The sequence below is a fragment of the Varanus komodoensis genome, unplaced genomic scaffold, assembly GCF_004798865.1.
Source record: "Varanus komodoensis strain SLA01 unplaced genomic scaffold, ASM479886v1 scaffold70, whole genome shotgun sequence".
Classification (NCBI taxonomy): Eukaryota; Metazoa; Chordata; class Lepidosauria; order Squamata; family Varanidae; genus Varanus; species Varanus komodoensis.
The window spans coordinates 1,631,008-1,647,337 of NW_025336348.1; positions in this window are offsets into that span (position 1 = coordinate 1,631,008).

Consider the following 16,330-nt stretch of genomic DNA (forward strand, 5'->3'; position numbering starts at 1 on the left):
CCCAGTGCTCATCAGAGTTCCAGAAGATGGCCCCAGGATGGCAAGTTCTGGGCATGGAAAGCGCCTGCTGTCACCAGGCCTGGTGGAAAGGCGTGATGTTGGAATGCCACCCAGTACTGCTCAGCAGAAGTAGCATGGTGTGAGGAATCCACTTTGGGGTGGAGATCCAGTGGATTTCCTCAGCTCAGCCCCCAGACACCAGCTCCCTTTGTGCCAGAAGACCGACGTGTACCAAGAATCTGCATGGCTGGCTGGCTGACAGGAAGTGAGTCCAGATGAGTCCAAGAAACTGGCTTGCGCACACCCAGCTTGTCTGCCTGTTGTCAAGTGGCGATCTGCTTCTGCACATGTGACTGGCAAACGCTGTGCCCTTTGCACACTATGTGCAAAGATGCCACTAGTGTTTCTGAGCATTAGCAGACTTCAGCTCAGCTCAGCTTGCTTCCTGGCCAGAGCCAAGCACAGGCAAGAAGTCTGGTGAGCACAGGATAGCTGGATTCTGACCTGCTTGTCACATCCAGAGGTTGGTGTTGGTGGGGGGGTGGGGGGAATTGAATATACCATTGACTCTTCTGGGTGGCCCCTCCACATTTGCTGTCCTGAATCTGAATTAAGGAGTTGCTAAATGATAAAGGAGGCCCAGTTCTGTACATACCTGTTTGCAAATCCACATTTCTTCCAAAAAGGCCACTTCCTCCTATGTCCATTTCTAAGACTGTCCTTCAGTTCAAAACTTACCCACTTCTTGCTTCCCCACCACTTCAAAATAGTGACTGGACATTCAGGAACCAACCACAGTTCCCCTCAGACTCCTTTCCTCTCTTTCTTCCTCTCCACAAGCGCTTGCAAGCTTTCCAGCCAAGAGACACGCTTGCCTGCAAGCAAACGCATCTCTTCACATTATCTAGCTCATTCTGGCTTCCTGTTTGAATGCCAGTTTTCCACAGATGTTCCAGAGTCTGCCACTATAGCCATCAAATACGTGGTTTTTATATTTATATATGTGTGCGCACGTGCGTTTGTGTGGTGTTGTTGTTGCTGTTGTTGAAGAAAGAAAGAATAAGAAAGAAAGAATGCCAAGCGATGTTGGGAATCCCCTTCTACACTTCTATACCTTTCATTTGTAAAGCGGAGGGTGACGTGTCTAACCAGGGAAAATGCAGGGCAGTCGGCTGTGTCGCATTTTAAGCCAGCAAAGGAAATGAGTAAGATTTTTCTGTATTCATGCAGGATGAGATGATTCATAGTTGTTCACCTGCCTTCTCTGAGAGTTTCTGTGCATTTACAAGGCCCATTTTTGCTGAAAACGTCCCCATAACCCTAAGCTGAAGGGGGCCGAATGAATATACCATTAACTCTTTTAAATCCCCAAATTCATTTCTTTTCAAGTGAGGGGTAGGGTTGCCAAATTTATTTTTCTGGCAAGGCTTGCTGCACAGAAATTCAATCAAGGCATCCTTCCCCAATGTAGTAATGCAGAGATCTCTACCTGTGGAATATCTGACTACCATACATAGCATCAAAGTGCAAGAACTAGGAAAGTATAGTGTTATTAAATCCATTCTGACTTTGTTTCATGGATTGCCAGGTATCTTCTCCCCATCCATGGATCTATTCTTTTATTTGTGCTAATTCACATTAGTACTAATGCACAGTTGTTCTGATTCACACTACCAAATTTTAATGCTAACCCCAAACGCCGCACCCAAACAGGAAACACTGGTCCACAACTCCATAGAATAAGCAGGATGCAGAAAAAGCTGGTCCACTGTGGAGTTCACCGGCTAGATTCAAAAAGCATGAACTCTGAAAATGCCTTCAACCAACCTAACCCTACCAAAGCTAAAAAGCTGGCAACCCCAGAAGATATTACTACTTTTTGCTTTAAGAGCATCGGAGGGCAATGATTCACGGCTATGGTAGCCCTTGTTTTGGTAGGAGTATGCGCTATACACAACTCCACTGTGTTGATTTGGCCTATTAAAACAAGCAAGAACTGCTCAGACCCAATGACAGACAGATCTTGCAGCCCCCACTACTGGGCAACCGGAAGTCTGAAAGCGATACTAGATTCAGGGGCACATGATTTGGTGTGGAACAGAATTTTTACACCCTCCGGCATTTCATAGAAGCAAACTAGGACTGGTTTGTTATACTGACAGCACCAAGTAGACCACATCTGCATGTCACACTAAACCATGGTTTAGTTCGAGGTGCACAAGCAAGAAGAAGACGGCCTCCTCCTTAGTCTTCCTCACACCCAGCTAGGAGACTTCTGGAAGCTTTGGCTTTCCCTCTAATCTAGGTCGTTTGGCCATCTGGAGTAACTAAGCAAGGCCAATATTCATTACAACTGCTTTAAAGCATACAGACTTCATGACTTCAAAGAAAGCTTGTTTAAATTAACTCTGGTTCATGTTAATGACCGTTGTCAGCTTGGAGACACCTAGAGCAGTGGTTGGGAATGCTTCCAAACGCCTGCCAGGGGACTCATGGAAGGCAGGGGGGAAGCTGGGATGCATGACGGAAAGGACCACTGTGGCTTGTTTCTGTGCATGCACTTTGTGCTAAGCTACTGCTCAGCAAGAGATGTTACTGCAACCTGGGAACAAGCCACAGCAAATATATGCATGCATCATAGAAACATAGAAACAAAGAAACAGAGCGAGTCAGAAGGGGTCTCCTGGACCAACTAGTCTGACCCCTGGCTCCAGCCAGCTCCACTCATGACACGCCCTCCATGTGCATGTCCAGCCTATCCTTGAATACCCGCACCGATGGGGCTTCCACCACCTCCCGTGGAAGTTCATTCCATGCCCTGGGGGTCCTAACCATCAGGAAGTACTTCCTGGCATCCACTCTAAACCTTGGTGGATCTAAATCACCAATGGCTTTGCTTTTCCTGCTCTATCATATTCCTTTCCTGCCATATCGATTTACAAGACCCAGCAGCTTGTGGCTCTCTGGACATTTTGCCCTATGTTCCCATATTCCTTCACTCCTGGCCATGTTGGCTGGGGCTGAGGGGAGTTATAGATGTGGGGAATCATTTGGGGTGGGAAGCTGCTAGAGGGCACACAGGGCTCTAGTTCTGGAGAACCCTGCATGGCCGCCACCCTGCATGCCTAACAGTTGTCTGGGCTGCTTCACTGGACATGGAGGAAGGCTGATCTCATGGGCCTCACCAGGAACAGCGCGCTGTGCAATCAGCAGACAAGCAGTGCCCCTCTTCTGTGCCACCAGCTGCAGCCTTTGCATTGCTGCACACCAGATGGAGGAAAGCTGCTGGCTGAGCTACCTGATTCCTCAAGCATTTGCAGACTCTCAGCTCTGCTCACTCTGCAAGACCCAATCAAGCATGAGAGGAAGACCACAAAATCCTAGAGGAACAGACCTGGCGAGGGCCCTACCCAGCTCTAGCTGAAGGCCAGAAGATCTGGAGAGCTTCAAGGTACCCATGCTAACTTAAACATATAAGCCAAAGAACCAATGCGAAGACAAGGCATTAGTTATACCAAAAAGGGAAGAGGAAACATTAGGAGTTTTTCAAAGACATGAATGCCCAAGGGACAACAGTTGTTCTAGTAGTAGAACAAATGCTGGCAGAAGGTCCCAGCTGCAGCTTCTAGCATCTCCAGGTAGGTCTGGGCAAACATTGTGTACAAACCACTGGATAATTTGTTGCCAGTCAGTGCAAACTGTATTGAGCTGGGTGGATCAATGGCCCAACTCAGTATCAATAGATTTCCTATAGTGTTACCAATATTTCAAATAAACCTCGGCTGCATATTTCAAATGAACCTCAGCTGCATTAGATGAAACTGGACCCCACAGAGTGGTGTGCAAAACCAGTCCGTGGTAAGTGACCAGACTGCCTACTCACAGACCCGATTGACATCAATGGGAATGGCCGTACCCAGTGATGCCATTGCCTGACCCATGCTAGCTAGTGCTCTCCATGTTGAAAGAGCTATGGAGTTCTGTGACTCTGGCAGCATGGAAAAAGGAAAAGGAAAACCTTTTGAGATAGTTATATAGCACATCAAATTAACATGGTGCATACTTTTTTAAAAAAAGTTAGTGTATGAAAGAGTTGCAAAAAAAATGCTAAAACAGATCCCAATTGATTGGACAACCAGAAACACTTCCAGAAAACCTGCATCACCAGTTTGATGAGTTTGGAGCCCTTTGGACAGTCAGTGTCTGCTACTCTAAATGTCTGCTGAGTGAGGAAAGGATTTCATTCTTTGCCTCACAACCACTATTTCACATCTAATCCTAACCCAAATGTCTAGCACCTTTAATTAGCAACACTAATCCGAGACGACTGCAAGAAAAATAGAAGAAAGCAAACATTCTCTCTCCTTTTAAAAACAAAAGGGAGAGGTTCCCATGTTTAAAGGGGGAATTCACTGTGTGTCATTAGTCCTTTTCCTGAGACAGAGTTTGAGAGGATGGATTCACAGGGAGACGGACCTTCCAGAAAGACCCGCCTGGCACCTACACTGTAATCTTTCCAGTGCCCTCAGGTCTTCCTTATTTTCCCAGGAATTTTAGTTTCTGTCTTAAATCCTGCACAGTATTTTAAATCTTTGCACCACTACTAGTTCTGACTCTGATTTTTACTTCTACTGTATAATGTCATTTTAATCCTTTTAATGGTTATACTGTACTTTATGTCGTATTTTATATTTTTAATGGTTTTCAAGCTACTTCTGCCCAGGAGCTGCAGCTATTGGGTGATATAAAAATGTAATAAATAAATCAAGAAAATAATAAATGCAGACAGGGGTTAGGTCAAATAAACCAGCCTTTGAATGATTTCAGCTCTCAGAGTCCTTCTACAAGTCGGAGTGTCTTTTCCTCCCACCTGCACCATCTTTATCACACAAGGAATAAGAATGCAGATAAGAACATCATGCCTGCAAAGCATCATACAAAAGGCTTAAGCTTCAACCAGCTCTGCCACCCCAAGTAAGAATTCCTTAATATTCCTTCTCACAGTCTTTTATGTTCAGCCTTAATATTCAGTCTCTTCTATCAGTCGCTGGTTAGAAAAGCCAGGTGGGAAACACTCACCAGTAAAATGCTTTGATGGCACTTCCTCATGTTTTTCTTGTATACAGCAGATCGGGGCTGTAATGCCTGAACAATTCCCAGACCTCTCTTTCTCTCTCCCACAGTTTAGCCAGCCTACTTTGAGCAGCTGAGAACAAGACGCATTGTCCCCGAACGCAGGGAAATCGGCTGTACACTCAGTAATTACCAGTGAATATTACAAACCCCCATGGGCAGCAAAGACTCTCTCTCTCTCTCTCTCTCTCTCTCTCTCTCTCTCCCCCCCCCACTCTCTCTTCATATGCACACACACACAAGTACACGCCTGCATGCACACACAAACACATGCACTCAAGCCAAAGCACGAGAATTCACTAGAGGAAGGAAGGAAGGAAGGAAGGAAGGAAGGAAGGAAGGAAGGAAGGGAGTTCTAATTGTAAATTACAGTGGAAGGCCATGATACTAGTCAAGTACATTTATTGTGTTAAAGTACCATTTGTCTTCTGGGCAAGTTACTAAAGGTCATTTGTTCTTCATGGCAAGTGTTGAAAATAGTTTACGTTGAGGGTCTAACTTAAAGGAACAATGTCAGAACCCTCAGGCCCAAAACGACCTTTCAGCATCGGTGGAGAGCTCTAAATCTCCTACGGAGGGAAGTGGTGATGTTTTCAGTCCCCCCCACCCACATCTCCCTTCCCCATTTTGACTCACCCATTCAGTAGGAAACATTCTATGATGGGGAGATGGACTAGAGCATTAATGCACTTAACTCTGTGTCACTAAATCTTCATTTCTAGCATTTTGCTGCTTCTGGGCATCAATGCTAAGAGACTCCAAAATTCTGAACCACAGAAATGACAGAAGATACAGATGGTCACCTTCCATGGGGCCATATTCTGGCGCTCTAGGCTTTCATGGCAAAACATAGCCAATGCACAACCTGTCATTCCCATTGTGTTCGATGGGGCTTACTCCATATGCTGGTAACCTCCTGATTGGATTACTGCAACGTGCTCTACATGGAGCTGCCCTTGAAGATGGTCCAGATACTTCAGTTGGTCCAGAACTGAGCAGCCGGGTTTCTGATGGGGACTGATAGAAGTGCTCATGTAACACCAGTGCTATATCATCTGCACTGGCTACCAATTGAAGTCCCCGCCCGATTTAAGATGCTGCTGCTGATGTATAAAGTCCCCAACAGTTTAGGGCCTGCTTCTCGGAAGGAGCATCTCCTTCCGCATATACCTGCCCATCCCCTAAGATCCATGCGTCAGGTCCTTCTTCGGGAGCCCTCTTTGAAGGAGATCAGAAGAGTAGCTTACCCAGAGATCAGAAGAGTAGCTACCCAGGGGTGCCCCCATCTTTCTGTGGTGGCACCCCAGCTCTGAAACCTACTCCCCAGAGAGGTGCACCTGTCACTGACCCTTTATTCATTTCAGTGCCAGGCCAAACCCATTTTTTATTTCCCCTGTATTTTAAGAATTAACAGTGATTTTAATTTTGGTTTTATTAGATTGATATGCTATCATATGTTGCCACTAATGCTTTGCATCGCCATCTGGAGACTCTTGTAAAAGATGGGATAAAAGTGCTCCAAATAAATAAATAAATGCTGGCCGCCATTCAAATTACTGGTGACTAATATTATCGTGGATTGTGAATGGAGGTTGGAGCGCTTGGTGCAAACACAGCGGCAGTGAGAACAAAAAGGCTACTGTAGCAAACACCTTTAAAAGGCAGACGCTCCCTTGCCTCCGTGGGCCACGGTTGTCATTTCCCAGCACTTCACTCACTTTAAGAACTGATGTGACACTCTCTGGGTGTCAGCGGAGAAAAATAGCAACCTGACAAGTAGAAGAGATGTGTTGGAGGAGCTCTTTAAAGGTTCCTAGCTTCCAAACGTTTCCTGATCGGAAGGGACAGCTTCATTTTCTGATTAATGTTTACCCATTTTATCACATGCATCCCACCCCTCCCACTCCCCCCGCACCCTGTCCTTTCACCAAGGACAAAATATCTGTCAATGTCAGTTTCTCCATCTTCCATTCTTAGGTTCTGCTGCTTTGCCCTGAACTTTGAGAATTGTTATGAAAAGTTTGCATTAAAATTATGTTTTCTGCATGATTCCTCTAATGCATACCTTTTGTATGCAGTTTTTTTCTAATAGATACCATTTTTGTGAGCAATATTTCTCATGTAATACATTCCTGAACATTATTTTCACTAATAAATGCAACTTTGGGTACATTTCCCCTAACATGTGCATTTTTAATTGGAGTATTCCATTATAAAATACAGTAAAGCGTGTATTTTGAATGATCTGAGTTTCAGTTTGCATGTTGCTTTGAAAGCGTGAAAATATTCACACTGACACATGACCCAAACTAATTTCTCCCTCAGCCTAGCAGCGGATCATCTCATTTTATCATCACCAAGAATTTTTACTAAGCTCAGCCTGCAAAGATTCACTCCTGAACAGGAGCTGGATCCAGCCTCCCTAGTTAAAATTCTACACTTTATCAGGACTAGCCCATAATATTTTATGTCCTGGGGTGAAGTAGCAAAAGCACCATCCGTCCCACCCAAGCATGCATAATAACTAGGACGGTGCAATTTTGGCATTTGGGACCAACAAAAGAAAATCCCAGAAGAACACCCTTGGGGCAAAAATACACCGATAATAGTGAACGAAAATAACCAGTTTGTTGCCTTTTAAACACCCAAGCAGAGCTGTCTGATCTGGCTTCCTCTCTCTGCCTGGAAGTAGAGATGCTGCATTAGCCAACAGCCAAAGCTCTTGCTCTGCTCATGCTGGCAGACGAGGAGGAATGGGTACAAAAGGTAGGCTGGACCACAGGATGATCCCGTCCCGCTTTTCCCAAGCACTGGGTGGCTGAGCATGGAGCAGATGCCATCCAAGCATGCGCAGAGATACAGCAAATTCCAACTCGGCCAGCATTTGAACATTGCCGGGCTTCTGCTCAGGTGTGAGTCCATCTGTGGCTTATTCTCTCGACAAGCTCTCCTAACGCACAAGTGGGCTTCGTGGTTGTGCTCACACTGGCGTGCAGAAGGAGCAGGTTGTCTCCCTGGAGTCTCCTGCTGAAAGACTCGTGACTGAGATCCTAGAAGGAAATAGTTTGGAATGGCTGTGCTCATTCGTCCTAGATGAGGTCCTAGATGGAAGCCCTGTCCTTGCTGAGTAGGCCTGGGAAGGACACCTGTCTAAGCTGACACTCAGAACAGAGTAGGATACATGTTATCGCCCAAGGTTTATTCCTCCTGCCTTTTGGGGAGATGATGTAGCCCTACTAGAGCCCTATTTGCTATAGGGTTCTTCTCAGGCCTCTTGCTTTAGTTCCCTCCCAGCGCTGCCCTTTCTCTCACGTTTCCTCCGCCTTCCTCCTCTTTGTCTCCTTTGGGTTTCCTTCCCAGTCAACTGCCTGCCCTCCAAAGCTCCTGCTGTCCCTAAGGCTTGGCAGGAGAAACTCCAATCTTTGCCAAACGGACAATGTTCCTTTCTTTTGCAAAATCTGGACTCTACACTTTCTGACAGCGCTTTTCCCTGAGCAGTCAGAACACCCATGAACCAGTTCAACCAGACGCATCAGATGCTCTGGCTTTACAATGCAATCGGATGACAATGAAATTGGTCTCACTGGGGGGTGGGGGGGGGGCACCTTGTCGTTTCTAATGCTGGCAGAATGACACAGGCTCTCACCATTCCCAGGACTTTGAAAACAGAGAAATAGCCACTTTGTTTAAGGCCAAAGGATTTGTCCCCACTGCATTTCTGCTCTTGGCAGTGTGAAGTAACACGCACGCCGATACCGAAGAGACGGCTTAGGAGTTCTCTGTGTGTGATATTTTCACAACAGAAAAAACCTGTTCAGCAGAACCGCTCCAGAAGTTGGAAAGCATTAAAACTTTTTTTTATAAGCAATTACACCAAGATGGTATTACAACCCATTGTGTTGTCGGAGTGATAAATCGGCTGGACATTGTGCTGACATAGCGATGCGGGAAGATGCTACGGCTACAGCCATCATTTACCTGCTGCGGCAAAGGAGTGGGACTTAGCGCGATGACAAAGGTATGCCATGGGCTGAGATAAGCCTGAGGGAAAGAAGAACGGCTTCTGACTTGCACAATGTGCCAAAGGACTTTCGGTGACCACAGAGATAGGACCACAGAGCAAGCATGCTAACAAAACGCGTGGATGCTTCTAAAATTCTCTTCTGAATTTGAGAATTCTGGCCTTGGAAGGACTTCGCTTCAGAAATGGAACGGCTGCATTATAACGTCTCTCTTGCTCCACACTCTTTTTAGTCATCAGTTTTGGGCACAGCACCATGCATGTCCAGCTTGCCAGGACTTGCACTGTACGTTGTCCTTCCGCATTACAATGAGCACACCTGCTCTGATAACACAACTCTACCTGCTGCCCTCTCATCCCGCATAAGATTGTATTGAGGTTCCTTTGTCAATGATTTGTCAATGCAGGGTGATAACATAACAAAGAAGAAGAGCCAGTGTGGTGTAGTGGTTCAGAGCCTGGGACTGGGACTCAGACGATCTGGGTTCGAGTCCCCACTCAGCCATGGAGCCAACTGGGTGGCTTTGGGCCAGTCACAGACTCTCAGCCCAACCTACCTCACAGGGTTGTTGTTGTGAGGATATGATGGAGGAGGAGATGTAAGCTGCCTTGAGCCCTTTGTAGGAAAAAGGCAGGATAGAAATCGGAAAATAAATAAATAAATAAAAATAAGAGGAGGAAGAGGAAAATGTGATTACACATGTGCACCAAGTTTTTTTGTGCCACGTTTAGCTGATGTGCTAGAGTGGTGTGGCCCAGCACACAGACCACAGCCCTTGCGGCCCTCTTCCCACTCAGAGCCCGCTCGTCCCCCCACCAGGACAGATCCCAGTCGCTGTCCCAGCCCACTCCCTTCCTGGGGCTCCGGAAGAGAGGAGGCTGGGCCGGCAGCTGCATGAGAGCTTGCCCCAGCATGCCTTGCGAGCTCATCAGCAGGAGCAGGCGGGGCATGCTGGGAAGAGGTTGTCCGCTGGATCGCAAGAGGCTCAGTCCGGGGGGGGGGCACATGGGAGGGTTTCTAGGTGGAAGGAGCAGGAAAGAAAGGGATGGGGCACCCCAGAGGAACGGCCCTTGCGCTGGGACTCCTGTGGAGAAGGAGCTGCCTGAGATCTCAGCAGACCCACAAAGTGCTCTTTTTCATTCAATTAGTCCTTAAATCATCTTAAAATTAATTCTCCCTTCTTTGATTGTTAATTAAGTATGCTAATTGTGTATATTGAATTAAATAAATATATTACAAACACTCATAATTTATGATATGGAAATGTAATTCACTGAGTGGCCCCTGAGTTCCGTGCTGAAATTTTTTCTTGCTAAAGCCTATACAGGGATCTTGATTCTTTTTCAAGAAAAAGATTGTGTTGCATTCCTATGTACATTCAAATCAAGACTATTTATCTACAGTGATGAATCCGTGTTCATCTGCACACTGGGAACCGAGGGTCAGGGGAGAAGTTGAAAATGAACTGAAAGACCTGTCATCTGTGGCAAAAGTAGCAAATACCAATAGTGGGTTTTATTTGCAATTTGAGAGGAGTGGTACTTATTTGGGGCAAGGCAGAAAAGAGGAGCAAGAAAGGAATGGAACTCGGGGAAATGCTCTGGCACCAGTAAGCCGAAGGTTCATCCCATAGAATTTCCAGTAAAAATCAAGAAAGAACAGGGCATGGAAAAGACCTTTGCCTAAAGCCCTGGACAACCACTGCCAAGATACACACAACCCTGGCAAGATGGAAATGCCCTCTCCTGATTCAAGGCGGCTTTCTAAGATGAACACGGCAGAATCTGGAAAGCTCGTTTACTATACCGCATAGGTTCAATCGAAAAAGCACCACGAATGAAATAACTGAAATTAAATCAAATGGAACGTTTGGCAGCACAAAAAGAGTGCCAGGTCCCAAATTGTTGACAGAAACATAAAAGCAAATTCTCCCTGCATCTTCCATAATGGTTTTTCTATTGAGCTTCTTCCTGACCTTTCCCAACACTGAAGGATATTGCCTTTCAGAAAACTTAGTGTCTCTACTCTTGGTTGTTATTCCGTCTCCCATTGTTAACAGTGGTTACTCACAGTTGTTTTCAATGTGCATTATGACTCTCTGTGTCCAGAATATAGGTGGGGAAGACTTGACAAAGACTTCAGCAAATGCTCGTGCTTCCCCCAAATGCTCTGCCTCCCCTTTTATTTCTCCCTCCAATCCACATGGACAAATGGTTTGATATGCACTGCAATGCATGGAATTCCTCCTTTGAGAAATCAAAAGCCACAGATCATTTTTCTTGCAAGTCTTCTTTATCGATCCCAAGTACAAATGACCTGGAATGAATCTCTGAGCATGCACAGAGTGTTTTTTTTTTTTACCCAATCTGTCCTGACCTGGACAGACAGTCATTAGCAACAGTAAATCATTCACTGGTAACCTTCTGCTACAACTATTGTAACATGCTCTACAGGAGTCTGCCCTTTTCCAGACATTGCAATTGGTTCAGAATAGAGCTGTTAGACTGCTGACAGGGACCGGTGGATGAGAACACATCACACCGGTTCTTTATAAGCTACACTGGCTACCAATTGAAGACTAGGCATGATTTAAGGTATTAAAAATAGCATATAAAGCCCTAAACGGTTTAGGGACTGGTTATCTAAGGGAACATCTCCTTCCAGAGCAGCTTGCCCAGACTCTAAGATCCGCCATGGAGGTCCTCCTCCGAGAGTCCTCCTTGAAAGATCTGAGGACAGCTATGAGGAGGCAGGCCTTCTCTTCAATAGCACCCCGATTGAGGAATGTGTTCCCAGAGAGGAGCACCTGGTACCAGCCCTTTATTCATTTTCACAACAGGCCAAACCCTTTTTATTTTCCCAGTTTTTTAAATCAATAATGTATTCTAATTAGCCGTAGCGAGTGTGGGCACTAAGGAGTTCTGAACTATTTTATGGCTGTAACATGGTTTTAATATATATTTCTATATTTGGCTTGTTATATAAACCATCTTGAGATTTTATAATTATCAGACACTAAATAAGAAATTTAAAATAATGCATACATACATACATCTAGTGTCTACCTCCAGGAACTCTCCTTATGAACATGTCTGGGCTCCATCTGTCTGGGAGGAACCTTCTGAAGGTGAGCACGACTCCTCTCTGCAGGTTGCTGATTCAGTTGGGCCTCCCGCCTCTGTCGATGCCTCGCCATGGGGTTGAGAATTGGGGGAGGGGGGGTCCTGAATTCCTCATCCTCAGAGGCCCCTCCCACTGGCTTTACATCTTGCTCATTCCCAGAAACTGCCTGGCTCTGCAAAGCATCTGGCCTTGAGATAATCACTTCCACCTCCTTCATCTCAGAATCTTGACATAACCCATCCTCCTCAATCCCACTGTAATTTCTTTCACATTCCAACTCCAAATCATCTGGGATGCAGCCAGCCAGCCATGAGAACGATTGCCCAAAATGGCCAGCTTTCTCACTCCCAATAGTAAGCCCTATTTAGGCCATCTCGCCTATGGCAACTCGCTACGTGAGCCAAGATGTGGGTTTTTCAATGTTCTGTCCTCTATGGCAAGCCTCCATGGATAGAGAAGTCTCTCTTCTTGGACCCTCACCCTCTACAAATTCAAGATGTCAGGTGCAATAAGCGGAGGGGCGGAGCGGGAACACCTCAGCATGCTTTTGGTCTATTCAGCTTGAAAAAACCCAAAGAGGGCCATACGTACAAAAAATCAAACTTGACTTGTTCTTTGGCGATATTGGCACAACTTAATCAAGATTGCTGCAATACACTGTGCGGGGAAGCTGCCTTTGAAAAGTGTGTGGAAAACACAAGCAGGTGCAAAAGTGTGAGGCTGGAAGAATCTCTGGAGCTTGTTTTTTTGGATCATATTACGCTGGTCTTGCACATCAGCTTGGTGTGATATATGACGGCTAGGCTGCTAACCAGCACGGAGTCACAGGATGTTACACTCAGCCTGATTGATCTTCAATGGTTGCCAGTTGTTTTCTGGGCACAGTTCAAGAGGTTGGTTTATTTACCATTTATTATAATTATTTCATTTTTAAAAATATACATCCATGGATTTCTAGCTATCCATAGCAATTAGTGCATATGAAAGGCACACACGCTAAGAATCACCAACAAGGACAAGATATCCAAATAAGCAAGAAGGCATTAATACACCACCCATCCAAATACTGCAACTGCTGTAAAGCCCTCTTTCCATTGCTCTAAGATGTGTTTCTGCTTCCAGTGTTGCAGAATCAACTGTCAAAAGACCTGAAAAATCTATTTCTGCTGAACAGTCAACCACTTCCATGAAGAAAGCAATTAATTTAAAAGTTCATGTAACAGCAGAGAATATTAAAGTCTATTCCAGTGCACAATGAATCCACATAATAGGCTCCTCCATGCAAAAGACCCAACTCCTGGACATTGCCAAAATGTATGTGGAAAAGAAGCATTTGCTGTATTGCATTGCCAGCAATCTGCTGAAATAGACAATCCCTTGGTAAAAATGGTTGTGCTACCCAGTAGATACCAAACGAACGTTCTCGCTGAATAAGTCACAGCGTAAGTTCCATACACAAAGCAGGCCTGGATGCCAGAATGGCAATAAAGTGATTGGTTTTGAACCGGTCCCTTTCCCCCCTCTTCCCTGCCAGAAAATACACCAAGTTTTCTCAAACATCTACTTGTTTGTTGTCCTGCTTTTTCCACACTGCTTGGAAGATATTCCCCACAGCACCCTTGAAATGCACTGCAGTCCTTATGCCAACATGGAACATCCTTCTGAACTGCAAACCAAATTTTTCCAACAAGAAATACTCCTCTAGAGTGAAGCAAAACTTCCTTTTAGCCACATGGGAAAGTTTATTGCTTTCTTTAAAAGAGTTCTTCATAGATAAGCTACAGGTTATTTTCTCAAGAATACCTGTTGGAATCTTCTGCTGTGCAAAAGCTGTTTCCATAATCAAATGCCCCGCTCATTATAACATCCTTCCCCATGCTTGCATGTCCCCAGGTGTCCAGATGCACTGGAAAAGTGCATTAAAATTAGGCCAACTCAGGCTGGCATCTGTGAAATTCACAGCAGGCAGGTGGATATGGGGACAACGATGAGAAGATGGAGGGGAATGGGGATAAATGAGGAAATGAGGCAAGCGGTGAATGTCTCTTCCTAGGCAAGAAAGAGTAGCACAGCCGGTGTGGCTGGAAAGACTCCTAGGATGGCTGTTCTTTCCAGGGAACTTTGTGGTAGCTGAATATCAGGGCCATGGAAACCAGGATGCCAGGTTCAGAAGCCACGGAAACCATTGTGGTAAGCAGAAACCATAGCCAAGTCATTGTTACGTACTGTGGTTTCTGAGGACCAAATTTGCCAAACTGAAATACCACCACGGATGTGGGTTATGCAACAGACAATGATAAAAACCACTGTGGCTTGTCATGTTGTGCAAATTTAGTCACCGCATGAGATGTGCTTTCTTTTTGGTGTGGGGCCCACGTGACTAAAGTTGCACAAATGAAGAGAAGGGCTGCAGGGGTTAAGACCACACTGAAAGCATGTCATACTTCCTAGATAGCCACATTCCTGGTTAGGATATGGATTATTTGTTGGCGAACCACCATTTTTTCATGTTAGCTTTGGTAATCTGCTTAAAGAATGTTTACTACTGGGCAGATTCTCTCTCTTGCTCCCTCCCTCTCTCTCCTCTCTCTTCCTCTTTCCTTCCATCCATCCACCTGTCCATCCATCCATAGCACTGACAAGCAAACAGTGCAGCCAAGGCTTTCGGAGAAGGAGCAAGACATGAGCATGGAAATGACCATCTCCATTGCCGCCACCGGATCCACATCAGATGATTAGGCACTGATTAACAGCTGGTTTTCTTTATGAGTGGGCAAACAACATCATGTGGTACCCTTCTCCAGAAAACAGAGATGCTCAAGAGATGCACAAGAAGATGCTTGTGTTTCTTTCCAGTGCCAACAGAGCTGAAAAGGGGTGTGCACTCAACAACTTCAGTTTTGCCTACAGGCAGATCCTGCAGCATGTGCTGGGCAAGGCTGCTGTTGTTGTGATGTCCAATAGAGTGATCGCCAATGTATGGATCCCTATGGATGGGAGCCCGGCCCTTGACAGCCCTGCCCAGTTCTTGTAAACTCGAGGCTTGCCTTCCTTTATGCAGTCCATCCATCCATCCATCCATCCATCCATCCATCTTTAGGCATTTCTACTTGGGGTGGACTCCCTCCCAAAGAGAGATGTGAAGCTTTGGCAGGGGAAGAAGGGAAAATGGAAGAAAGCATCTTTTTCTTGTTCAGCCCCACACTCAGGGATGCCTGGGAAAAAAAGGAAGAGGTGTTCACCTTCTCCAGTTCCTGATGTTTTTTAAGATGTTCACCTTTCTACTACCAGTTCAATATGGTCAGTATGGCAATGCCATACAGCCATACTCAGGGCACATCCTATGTCCTTCTGACATCATCTGGAACACGATGGGATTTCCTGGCGTCTGGGCACTGTGGCCCCCCAACGCAAGGGCTTGAACTTCAATGGTCCAGCTCCGTCCTTGCCCCTTCACAGCCAGGTCAGAAAGAACCCGGCCACTGCCCCACCGCCAGGTAGCAGGTAGTTCTGGGAAGGGAAAATCAGGGCATGTCAGGGAGAGAAGCAGGCTGAGACCATGGACTTGTGCCAGTAGCTGCCTCAGCTTCCCTCTTCCATCTCCCCAGTCCTAAATCTAGACAAACCACATACTGCAGGGTGTGAGGTGCAGCGTTCGTGGCAGAAGCTTCTCACCTTGCACTGGATGCTCATTAGGACTCATTAGGCTTAGCAGCGTCTGACACAGAGGCACTCAGATTGCCCCCTCCACGTCTTAACCGAAAAGCCAGCAGAATAAACAGCCAGTTATCCAAGTAGCAAACACTCTGCTTCAGCTGTTGGGGAAAGCAACGTTTCCCCGTTTCCCCTCCATACTCACTGCTACACAAATGCCTGAACTGGGCCCAGATCCAACTTGTAAGTGGGAAGAAAAACAAGCCACTGGTGCTGCAAACCTTGAGAGAACAGACACCATAGAAACAGAGGAAACAGTAATAAACCACAAGAGAAGAAGCCCATGAGATGAAAGGGATCGATACACAAGGGCTGAGATGATGGAAACTCAACAAGGT